Raw genomic sequence first — 13724 nt, forward strand, 5'->3', positions numbered from 1 at the left:
CCCCCCCTTTTCTTGTACTTTATTCAGCAGAGATACAAAGAGGGATTAGTAGTTAAGCACAAGCATACTTGTTTTACATTTTCAACCTTTTACCACATAACTGACTTACAGTTCCAGTGCCTGTAATCACAATGATTTTACCTGATGGAACACGTATTTCAGAAATGTAATCCAACTGTTTACCCTAACACGTCATAAATTGCAATTCCTTTCAGAAACCTCCAAGATTGACAACCCCTGGTCCTAAATGCTGACTGCTTGACAGAAACTATCAAGAAAATATTTATGTATTATTTGCTCTCCAGTTAATACTATATCATGGGAAATAGAAGACCCTTTTACCTTCCAGCATATTAAAAGCAATTATTGAAGTAGTTTACCCTCCTTCATGGTGAGACCTGAAGTAATAGAGCATTATCGAACACGAACCCTAATTCTGTTTCTTCTCTCAGTCACACACCACTCAACCTTTAAAAAAAAGATTGCACACAAATTATGATCATTTTCCGAACTACTTATTGCCAAATACCTCTGGGTGAATTTATTAAAGATAAATTCAGCTTTAAATAGCCTGTATCTGGTATTCAAATTCACATTTACACTTGCCAATCCTCCACCCTACAATACCAGGCAACTGCCTTGTTAAACAGATGGGCCTCGCAGCCCACCCTAAAAGCCAACAAACATGGGCTTTATTTAATTAAAAGAGGAAACAAATTTCTGAGGTGTAGGCACACACAGGCGTTCACATACACACACACATGTACACAGACACACGAAATCCCTGCCTAGGGAGCTTCAGAATAAATGATTCTTGCTTTTCAATAGATTTTATGAATGTGCAGCATATACTATCCATTGCAATTAAATATGATCACTCAGTGCTGTGTATTCAAACCCGATCACTATCGGAAAAAAACGAGATTCACTTCCCTTCTCTTAATAAGGAGCACATTTGTGTCTGAATTAACCCAGACTCACTATTTGACCCTGAAAAGTAGGTGTTTTCCCAAGTTCTCTGTATTTTTAACTTCTGTTCTATTATCATCTCCTGCTATACTTTCTCATTCTACCTGCTCTCCAACCTTTATTCAATCAGCTCTCAATTGTATATAACCAAGCCCAACATCTGTTTTTGCCTAAACTCCAGACAGAAAGATTCCACTAGGAATCAAACTTGTGATTTTGAATGGTGTGATTATATATATATATATATATATATATATATATATATATATATGATGTTAAAATTTAGGAAGAGGAGGCCATAAAGAGGAAGGAAATAGACAAACCCTATCTCTGTTGAAGGTATGAGTCATCCAGACCAGAAACCTCAGACGTTTGACATCTTTGGCAACTCTGCCTCCCACAGGCCCTACATTCAATCAGTTACCTAGTCCTCCCCTTATTTCTTTTCTAAAAGACTGTGTACCTCTTACTGCCTTTCTTTCCATCTTTCCATCCACACTGAACCTTCCCAAATTAAAAAGTGATTGTCTCTCCCAAGACATCTCATTGAGCATTACCTCCCTACTCTCTCGCCCTCGGTTCATCATTATACTGAGCTACCAATCAGTTCATTTCCCTTCTGCATCTTCAACTCCTCATGACAAAAATCCCTGTTTTGCAATTGCCAAAATATACCGCCGAAGTGCTTACAACATTCACATTCTCCCATAACCTAATCCAAAACACTGCTGGCCTCATTTTTCACTCCATTCTTCCAGGCAGGCCACTCTCCTGACCCACAAATGAGCCATTCCCCAGACTCACCGACACTGCAGAACTTCTTGTTTCACACTTACTGCTACTATGCAACTTGAAAGGCTTCAAAGGGCCTTGCAAATGCCACGGCTCCATGCTACCTACCCCTCTTCTTCGAAAGTCAAACTTAGATTCTGCCTTTTGTATGAAGCCTTCCCCAGATTCCAAATCAGAATCAGCAAGGCAGGAAGTCAACTTCTACGAGCCTTGCTTCCCTCTCAGGTAGCTATGCACCATAGTGACTTGTAGAGCAATGTTTGGTGACTTACCTCCTTCCCATGCTGAACTGCAAGATTCTTGAGGGTAGAAGACCATCCAGGGATAGGTACTTAGTAACATCTGTTAAGTTGAATTTGGATTTTGGAACAACCTCTTTATATTTTACTAAGAAATGTACTAGTTGAGCCCAAGTTTCAAATGCTCCATGTGGCCTTTTCTTCCTTTCTTTCTGTTCTTTCTTCTTTAATACATATGGGCTGATGGTTCCTGTGCCAACTGAAGCTTCTGGGTGGTCTTCATTGCAACAGCATATTTTTGGCAATATATCAGAGGAGACGTTTGTCCTCCTCCGAATATTGTCCTCATTATCATTAAGTTTGGGTTCATAATTCCATGTTGCTCTAAAAATAGTGAATTAAGTGATCTTTAACTAAATACTAGGCATTAAAATATGAAGCAGAGAGATGAGAATTTTCCAATGGAAAAGAGTTATTTGTAGATTTAGGAGCCAGAAGTGTGAATTAAGAAAGTCATGCAAGTGAGGTATGTGCATACCTCTTTACACATGAATGGTGTTTTTTCTCTATATTTTAAACACTAAAATAGTGAAACAAATTAGCATAAGTCTGTCTACCCAGTAGCTATTCATTTTTACAGGTATTAAATTATGAAACACTTATTTGATATTTAATTGATGGTATAAATCCAACTGCCCAAGTTCTCAGAGTGATCACACTTAGTAATATCATATGCATCCCATAGAAATAAGTGTGTGAGTGTGTATATGTTCATGTGCATGTGTCTATGAGTATGGAATCATCTGTTAAATGAGAACTTCCATTTAATTAACATTTTATCTTGGTGTTCACACAATTGATTTACCCTTCATGCATCTAGACAATTTGAATGGTGTGTAGACATGGGCGAACGATCCAGTGATCAGTATCAGTTACTATCTTGATTCTAAACTTTGTTCACCAGTAATTGTACACTGATCAAAAGACAGTAGACCTTCAGCTTTGGAAAGGAAGCTACTCTCCATGTTCTCTTTCTGCTCTGTGCCACAAGAGAAGGTCTGCTACATCACCTGGGTTTCCTTGCGATCTATCTGGCTGGAGGGTTTGACTAATGACAGCATCAGCTCAGAAAATGGGAAGAGAGACAGTCATATTTCACTGACTCTCTCTGCCATGGGCACACTCTCATAGATTCTCGTAAGAAGACCCCTACCCCTCCTGTTACCCCTCTGATTTCAGGCCTAGGGGCAGCTACTTCTGTCAGTTGCTAGGCCTTGGATGTTTCACCATCTCTTTTTGCCTCTTTAAACCCTACCCATGACTTTCTCAATGACCTTTCACCAAACTATCTTCAAATTCTTCTTTGAGTATTCCTAGTGTTATCTTCCCAGACTCTAACTCATACAGAAGGGCTTGGGATAAAATTATCCTTCTACCCTAGGGTCCAACATAGTCCCTATAATATAATTCAATAGTTAAACAAATAAAGGTTGAGTAGCTATCATGTGCCAGATACTATGTTAAGTGTTGGGGACCCAAGTAGTAAATGAGTGACATTCCCCCCACTTTGAGGATTTTATGGTCTAATTTTTTTTTTACCTAGCTCGAGTGCTTTTTGAAAGTACCAGTGTATGAGCCTCACCTACTGCATGGGCACCTCTGGAGGTGGATCTGAGGATGCAGTCTAAATAAGCACAGCTCATGATTCTTACATTCACTAATGCATGAGAGAGACCCTTTGACTGTAATATATATAAATAAGCACAGCCCATGATTCTTACGTTCACTAATGCATGACAGATACCCTTTGACTATAATATATATATATATATATATATATATATATATATATATATATATATATTACATAATCTGTCACAAATGTGAGAATACAAAGACTGACCTTGATAAATGTGAGTTGGGTCAGAGCACGAAAGCATGAACTAATGTTGAGAATAAGGTAATTCAGATGTAGAGGGTAAGGTCAGTACAGTGGTTTGCAGTGTTGAGGACACTGGGATTACTTGCTGCCTTTTCATAGAGTAGGCAAAATTTGGGGTAAAGGATGCTCTACAAGCTGTGCTAATTGTGTTTGCTCTACAGTATTAACTTTCATGCCCCTTCTCATTCCTCTCCCAAGCCAACACCCACAAACCCACTGGTACAGTCCTAGCTGCTGGGTTTCCCCAGCAGAGCAGAGCCCTGGGTTATCGTTTCCATTTGCTCTACTCTAGAATCTAGAGATAGGTCTGTCTGGAAAGAAAGACACAGACACTCATAGTTCAGAGCTAATTAAGTCAGTAAGATAAACAAGGTAAGACTCCTGGGAATAAGGGGAATATCTTGGGCCCCAAGAAATTCACAAATTAGAGATTGAGAATACTGGTAATATCTAAGACTTCCAACCATGTTATTCACTCCTCCTAAGGACATCTGAGGTTTGTAGATTAGGAGCATGCCAATGACTACAGATGACTACTACATAACCATTGCAATTATCTTTTTTTAAAAAGTTTATTTATTCATTTTAGCAAGAGAGAAAGGGTGGGGGAGAGAGACAGGAACATCCAGTGCTTTCCTGTACGTGCCCTGACTGGGGATCAAACTGGCAATCTCTGCACTCACTGTGGGATGATAATGCTCCAACCAACTGAGCTATCTGACCAGGTACAATTATCTTTTTATTAAATGATAATTTAATTAAATTATCATTCCCCTATTATTCATAGTCTTAAACTAAATGTTAGACAGTACTACCTAATCTGTTTTCAGTATTTTTAATTTCTTTTTTTAAAAAAAGAAATTCCAGACAAGATCCTTAAACTAATATCCAACTATGTATATTTCATAGCACAATACACTTATAGTCACATTTTGTTAAGGCCCTTTAAAGAAGAAAGCATAATTAAAACCCATCTCATATTATCTCTTCCAAACACAAAGACACTTGAAGAATGCAACTACTACTTTAATTATGCCAGAGTTTCCCATGGCTATAGGTAAGAATCTTACAGAGTCCCAGCACAAATGTTATTTTATTGAAAGAGGCATGCTGCTTTATATCATGATTTCATTATTAGGTGACTAAAATCAATTCTATCTTTAGACCACAAAAGTGAAAATCCACATAAATTAGCCATCTAGAAACAGTCGGTTCTGTGAGTACATGTAAACAATTTGTAGAAATTAATAGATGGAATACGTTCCCAAGATGGTCCAACTATTGGTTACCCTTGTAGTGTTGAGAGCGCTGGGATTACTGCCAGATACACTATTGGATAACTGTGAGGTGTCCTACCACGCAGTATGTGCTGCTCAGTGAGAAACTATGCTATGACTTATAATGTCATTAGACAAAATTTTAAATCTTGTTCAATGGTTGATCAGAAATCCAGCATGATACTCTATTGATAGAGCTGAGGTCATAACCGAGGATCATTCTGCTCAATTAAGATACTTTTTATGGGCCCTGGCTGGTTGGCTCAGCGGTAGAGCGTCGGCCTGGCGTGCGGGGGACCCGGGTTCGATTCCCGGCCAGAGCACATAGGAGAAGCGCCCATTTGCTTCTCCACCCCCCCCCCTCCTTCCTCTCTGTCTCTCTCTTCCCCTCCCACAGCCAAGGCTCCATTGGAGCAAAGATGGCCCGGGCGCTGGGGATGGCTCCTTGGCCTCTGCCCCAGGCGCTAGAGTGGCTCTGGTCGCGGGAGAGTGATGCCCCGGAGGGGCAGAGCATCGCCCCCTGGTGGGCAGAGCGTCACCCCTGGTGAGCGTGCCGGGTGGATCCCGGTCGGGCGCATGCGGGAGTCTGTCTGACTGTCTCTCCCCATTTCCAGCTTCAGAAAAATACAAAAAAAAAAAAAAAAAGATACTTTTTATGACAATGAGCTATTCTAGCAGGTACATATTTCTTTACCATATTTCTGGCAGTGGGCTTGTTTTCTCATTCAGAATATCATCAGAGAAAAGTTTTATAATTTCTACTAAGGTCATGGTAAAATTTAGCCTCTGTGATGGGTGTCAGGACCCCTTCTTTAATTTTACAAAGAAATGAAGCCAGTGCTCAAAGACATACCTAAGTAATAATAATGGCTAACACTTATCCATGGTTTTCTATGTGCTAGGTTCTGTTCTAACTACTTCACATTAACATGAATTCATTTCATCTGAACAGCACTCTGTGAAGTAGGTATCATTATTATCCCCCTTTGGTAGATAAAGAAACTGAGGCATATGCAATGCCATAGCCAAACTCAAACATGTAGTTAGGTATAGAACTTGCTGGAACAAGGGTCTAATGTCCCACTATACTGTAATTTCATTTTGGTGGCAGAACTGGGACTCAAATCTATGGTTTTGACCTGACAACAAACCTGGCAATTGTGTGTGCACATGTGTGTGTGTCCAATTTGATGAACACTAGTTACTTTTTAGCTAAACCAATATCCACTCTCCCTGCCCTAGCAATAGCCCCTTGGTTTTTCCTCTGTAGGAAGAAAAGCCCCTGTTCTTAGAGCCCATAAAAATGACTCAGTGCAAGAAAAGCAAGCATCTGATTCTGGCCTTGCTTATGAGAATATCGCATTCAGGAACCTGACAGAGTCAAGCCAAGAAAACCTCGGGGGACAGCTGGAATGAAAATCTAGGTCTTTCATTCTACGGCACTAGGTCCAGAGAAGGCTGGAGCTCTTGCAGCTGTCTCACCACCACAGGAAGTTGGAGCAAATGCAGAGAAAACAGAGCTTAGGTGTGGAGAGATAGAACCTCAGTTCTGCATCATTGCCGGGACCCCCAAATAACACTGCACCCCAAGTCAGCTGCAACCCCTGCATTCTCCAGTTTTCTTTCTAGCTTAAATCAGTGACAATTGTATCAAAGCATTACACTGTTATGGAACTTTAAAATATTATAATTGTATTTCTAGCCAATTATAAGCAGTTCAAACAAATAAATTGTCATGCTTTTCACCCAAAATAGTGTTTGCACAGATTTATGATGCATCTTACTTCCCAGACTTGGAGCTCTGTCATTTTTGACAGTATTTGACATCATAGTTACCCTAAGATAGTAAAGATATGAAGATGTTAGAAATGCTTTGGAAATTCAGCGAATGTATCCAAAACACGAATTCCAATAACTGGTATGAACAACAGCAATATTTTGGGTATACCTTGTGCTTTCTCAAGCTCTGGAAATATTTTTATTTGATTAAATCAGCAGTTTTATTTAATAACCTTACACTACATATGTCCTTGACTTCATAAATTACTATTAATTTATTAATAGAAGGTTGGGATTTTTAGTACAATACCCTTCAAAACATACTGAAGGAAATAAGACACCAACTAGGCAAAATGTTTATTAAAACAGGTCATTAATCCTTTAGTATTTGAAAGCTTTTGTATAAAGATGACCAAGGAATTCAAATCCACACATGGAAATGGAGATTTCATGGAAAGTCACTGGCGGTCGTAAGATGATGAGAGACAAGATTCAATCTGTCCAGTACAAAAGGTTTCCATTCAGCGTACAAGTGATATTTCAAATCATGAAAATAGAGCATATTATTTCCCGGAAAATGATGGGAAAGGCAAGAACCTAGGATTGAGATGAGACTGGTCAGTTAAAGGCAGACTTCTTCTTCTTCTCAATTAGCAAAGGAGACTGCGAAGAAACAACCCATATGAAAAAAAAAAATCCAAGAGGAAGGAAACTATTTCAAGAAGGAGGGAAAGCAAAGAGGTTGAGTTATGTAAGTTAGACTGTATGGCTTTCAGTTGCTGCAGCCTTTGGCACAATATGTTCCAGTGGAAGGATGGGAACTGAAACCATAAGGGAGAGAGTTGGAGAATGAGTCAGAGGTGAGGAAGTGGAAGCAATGTGAACAGACAATCCTTTTAGGATGTCTGGCAATTAAGGAGCCACAGGATTAGTTACTTGAAAGTATGGATGAGGGCAAGACATCTTTAAGGACAGCAGATGCATGGTCATGTCTACATGTGCAAACAAAATGTCCTGTGGAAAGTTAGAGATTGATAATGCAGATAAGAGAGGGCATAATTCAAGAAGCCACATCTTTAAGATGGTGACAGGTGGCATCTATAGTGCATTCTCCATCTTGAGTGAAGGAGGGTGCCCATTCTCCATGGTGTCAGAGAAATGACAGAGATGCAGGCATGCGTGTATATTAGGTGACAGAAAGCAGAAAAGCATAAATGTGCAGGGCAGAATCCTTAGTTGCAAGATGGCTGGATGATTAAGAAGAAAATAAATTTATTACCAGTGTTCCTGGCAGCTCAAACAATCATTGGGATCTGGAAAACCGACTTGAGACTTTGCTTTCTGAAATAACACCTCAAACTATCCTTAGAATTAGGTTGATAAAGGAATTACTGCTGCTACCACTGAGCTCATGTGCAACATCTGTGCAACTGGTATTCTGGTTCCCAGAAACTTGCCCATGAAGCCATCACCCCTGTTTCTGTGATGGAGAAAGAGAGGGCATTCTTCTTCCTTTCCCTCCTGTAGATACAGCTCCAGCCAAAGCTCCAGTGGCACCATCGGTTAGCGCGGTGCTTATACGCTCCAGCTCCAGCCCTGTAGTTCCAGTCGGATGCAGGAGTGCTGAGGGTGGAGGTTGTGCCTTAGCCCCAAGGATGCTGGGAAAGCAAGCGTCTCACATGATTAGCTTCTATAAGGGGAGTTTTATCCCTTACTTCCTACAAAGACTCATAAAGTGAAGAGTAGTTTCAAATATTGAACAGGCAAAGAATGTATTCTACAGAGATATTCAATAACAGACAGAATATACTAGCTTTAAAAATCTTAACAAAAACTCTTTTCAAAGTTAGCAGTATTAACACATAGTAAAATATATAATAGTTATATATAACTTTAGGATTTTTAAACCAGAAAAAAAGGGAAATCACTTATGATGATATAACAAATACTTAAACACAGTTGCAGACATTGTAATTCCTGATACCAAAGGTATTTCTTAGAAAAGAGTCATACCAGCCCTGGCCGGTTGGCTCAGTGGTAGAGCGTGGGCCTGGCGTGCAGAAGTACCGGGTTCGATTCCCGGCCAGGGCACACAGGAGAGGCACCCATCTGCTTCTCCACCCCTCCCCCTCTCCTTCCTCTCTGTCTCTCTCTTCCCCTCCCGCAGCTGAGGCTCCATTGGAGCAAAAGATGGCCCGGGTGCTGGGGATGGCTCCATGGCCTCTGCCCCAGGCGCTAGAATGGCTCTGGTAGCAACAGAGTGAGGCCCCAGATGGGCAGAGCATCGCCCCCTGGTGGTCGTGCCGGGTGGATCCCGGTTGGGCGCATGCGGGAGTCTGTCTGACTGCCTCCCCGTTTCCAGTTTCAGAAAAATACAAAAAAAAAAAAAAAAAAAGAAAAGAAAAATCATACCAAATTTTCATATTTCACCAGTTAGCCATGATCTGAAAAGAATGCTCATCACAGCTCATCAGTAGCCAAAATTGTTATTTATTCATTTTACTGTTTTTTAAATATGGGTATTTATTGATTTTATAAATTCAAGTGGTGCCTGACCTGTGGTGGCGCAGTGAATAAAGCGTCGATCTGGGACGCTGAAACCCTGCACTTGTCTGGTCAAGGCAAATATGGGAGTTGATGCTTCCTGCTCCTCCCCGGCCTTTCTCTCTCTCTCTCTCTCCTCCCTAAAATGAATAAATAAAAAAAGAAAAAATAAGTTAAAACATACTTTAAAAAAAAATTCAAGTGGTACATAAAAGTTCCAATGAAGAAATAAAAACCACCTGTCAATGCAGTTATATTCATATGTGCCACTTAACAATTTCACAATTTTTCATGGTGGTATATTAGACATGCTGGTCTTTAATTTATTTTTTACTGTTGATAAGATGCTGTTCACATTTTTCATTTCATTTACAACGTTATTTTTAATGACCGTTTAGAGCATTGATTTTTAACCTTTTTACACTTGAGGACTGGTGATAATAGAAGAACTATTTCGGGGTCCACTAAGGCAGAAATCACCCTGAGCATAAGTAAATTCTACTAAAATCATTGAGTCTATAATCTTCATACATCAGGTTGGTTAACTCTTTCATGAACCATCCTGAAATTTCTAGTGGACTGGTGGTTGAAAAACACTGGTTGAGGTTATTAATTTCATATAGATTATTCCTGATTTTTCAGATGAGAACCACAATGCCATGAACAGCCTCAGTGTGGAGCTCTTCATATCTGTGTGGTTATCACCTTAGGTCAAATTCTTACAAGGGAGATGACCAGGATAGAGTAATCTGACTCGTATACATTCTGATATGTATTGCGCAAATCACCTCCAGAACTAAAGCCAACACTGATTATATCTTCACCATCACAGCATGGAAGTGCCCATGGGAACCAAGACTATTTGAAAGACACTTGGAGGAAATGGGCAGAGTTATATAATTTCATACCTTCTGAGTCAGCTAACCTTGACCTTCCAGAGTTACTGGGGCTCTATACTGTAATCAAGTTGACATTTACCATTCCTTTCAGAGAATTTCCCTGTGTACCAATCAGTGGCAGGATGTAATGTTGTAGCACAAAGACAGCAGTCAGCCAGTACCTCCAGACTTTCTTGTGTTGATAAGTTCAAAATCAGTATTCATAGGTGACTCTTCAGCTTACTTGGTCACCTACACAGAGCCCACGTGATAAACCCTCATAAAATATAGTTCTCAGAGACAGCATCTAGTCTAGTCTTTCTACCTCACAGCTAAGGAAACGAAAACCCAGAGAAATTTAGTGACTTTCTCCAGTTCACACAGCTTCTTAGCTAAAATAGGTAACAGAACCAAATTTAGTTTCTGTGCTATGATATTTTCTCCATCCATTTCTAGGTTAGATTATGTCATCTGAGTTCAAGCCATTCTTAGGTATGTTAAGCATTTGGAGAAGTAGGTTATCTCTTTTAGAATTTGACTTTTAAGCTAGATATCAGGTGGTGTAGCCTCTACCCCAACAATTCTGTAGACAATCTTTAAAAATTTATCAAATTATAAACAAAATGTGAATAAATAAAAGTAGCTTTCCTCACAACTTCTCCTAAAACAAATGCTGACAAATGAAATAAATTTCAATATACCATGGGAACATGTGACTAAATTTTTTGATAAACATTTCTAGAGGAAAAACAATATTATATGACTAGTAATTTTGATGTTTGGTACCATAGAGATACTTACCTGAAATAATGCTGCATATAAAACACAGTCAATAATAAATTCTGAGGAAGGAGGATTAGTCACTACTAATTGGCAGGGTTATATACTTTTGGATGAATGTGTTTTTGAACCAATTTCTTATTGCTAGTCTTTTTAAATGCGATATTTTGGTGGCTAATTTAGCTGAAGTACTACCCAGTGTCACACCCTAGTAAGAAAACTTATTGATTTAAAAGTATCTCTTTAAGAATTATGTGATCTGATAATGAAAGACACTCATTTTCACATAGTACATCAGACAATTTCTGGACAAAATCAAATGAAGACTTTTCTTCTCAGTGAAAACGTTAAATTGGTGATCTCTATAGAGCTTCCACTTGTATGTCATTTGTTATCAAAAGTACATAAGGTCTCTGCCCTCCAGGGACTTACATACTCACCCTTTGTAACATGTTTGGTCACAAAAGTACAGTGCATTCACACTTCACTTATGTATTACAAGTCACTGAAAAAATGCTTCTGATTTTTAAAAAAATCACCAAATATTACCAACAGTTACAATGAATCACTGATATCTTGGATATAGTTTTTTTTATTCAAGTCTGCCAACTCCAAATGGTCTTCGTATTCCTTCTACTCCGTTTTGGAGTATTATTCATTCAGGATGGACAATCCATTTGCTCAATAACCCAGATTCCACAGATCCAGATTTTATGAGAACAGTAAGCATATTCAATGAAAAGTACACTTTCAAGTCATGAGACAAAGTTTTTCCATCACTCAAGTTCAAAACTGTGTTTTCATCTTTGATTTATTCTCTACCATATCCCATACGCACAACCAGTCATCAAGTTTTATTGATACTTTCCCTTTGTCATGTCACTTATTTCCATTATTTTTTTCTTCTCTGCAGCCACTTCCGCTTATTAGATTTCTATCTCATGCTTGATTGTTTTGCTCCATTGTTTTCCTTCTCTAATCCACAGATATACATTTATTAAATATTTTTACCCTTTAGTTAAGTTATTCTCTTGTATCAAAATCTTCAGTGAGTTCATATTGATTAAGTCACAGATGCTAAATATCTGTAACATGCATTCCTCATGCATATCACCATTACATTCACGTCCACAATCACAGCACTCTTTCCAAATGAACCTTAAAAATTCTTCCCAGAGCTAATTTGTAATCTTTGTTAACACAACTTTTAGGACAATGTCTATAAATCAATCTATCTGCAGATTAATCAACTAATCAGATGTGACACGCTATTTCTTATCCTAGGCTTTCAAAATGAAGTTTCATCTTCTTAGTGTAGATTTCACATCTGCCTAAATCTTTTCCCAGCAACTTTCCAATCCTTTTCCCAGGAACTTTTCATAAGGTTTTATGGCAACCATACTACCCTAGAAAAAACAAAACAACAACTTCTCTTTCTACCTCTGTGACATTTCTCACAGCATTCCTTCAGTCTGAAATGTCATCCCTGCTCCTTTCTTCTGATCAATATGACTTTGAAAAAGCCCCATTTCTGTGGTATAACCTTTGTCGTCCAGTTAACACATTATAATATGTAGATTCCCGGCCTAAATCTATAGTCATGTTGGTCTGTTTGATTCACTTGGTAACTACCTACATGCTACCTTTGACACTTCTTGTTACTGGTAAAGGAAAATATCAGTAACACGAGAATCACAATAAAGTAGAGTGAAATGTAAATAAAACGAGAAGGTGATAAATACATATAACTAAAGTAAAAAAATAATAGTATTTGCTATTACATGTAAGCTTACATGTTGAGAACGAAGAGTGAAGTCATTAGGCTAAAGATAATCTGAACTTTTAGAAACAAAAATCTAATCTGGAGTTTATAACCAAGAGCATGATATATACCACAGCAGAGAGATGAATTACACTAGCTCTTCTTTTCCTTGGAGATATATTATCCAATTAACTGCCTGTGCTCTGTTTAGTTTTATAAAGCCAAATGAGATCATCCATATTCAGGCTTGTTCAACTCTACTCTCTCAAGTAGCAATCAAACAGCTGTCTTTAGTCGCAACTTTGTGACTCATAATACATTCATCCCAAAATGCCCTTGTACATCTTGTAGACCATATCATCATCATCATAATAATAGTAACACTTAGGCATTGTGTACAGTCTTTTTCATCTTCAAAGCTTGTTTAAATTCTATAATGCAGTGAAAACGTGACAAGTGGAAGAGGTATGGAAGGGTTTTATTGTCGAGGGAGAAGGGTGTTGAGCAGTGCAATCCCGGTTACAGTATGCAAAGCCCTGAGAGGTTCTGTAAATTGGCAACGTGCATGTAAAATGAAACTTCAGAGCAGAAAATTATCAGGTTGAAATGATCTCTCCCTTTAGTGTAAATAAAGCAGAAATCTTAGCTATGAGAGAAATATCAACTGCTTATGTGGTTTAGTTCCGAAAGTCTAGGACTAGGACCCTGTCTAAGGTCATTCAACTTCATCTTTGGAAGAAACGAATGCCTCGGCCATCATTT

Source organism: Saccopteryx leptura, chromosome 3 (genome assembly GCF_036850995.1).
Source record: "Saccopteryx leptura isolate mSacLep1 chromosome 3, mSacLep1_pri_phased_curated, whole genome shotgun sequence".
Lineage (NCBI taxonomy): Eukaryota > Metazoa > Chordata > Mammalia > Chiroptera > Emballonuridae > Saccopteryx > Saccopteryx leptura.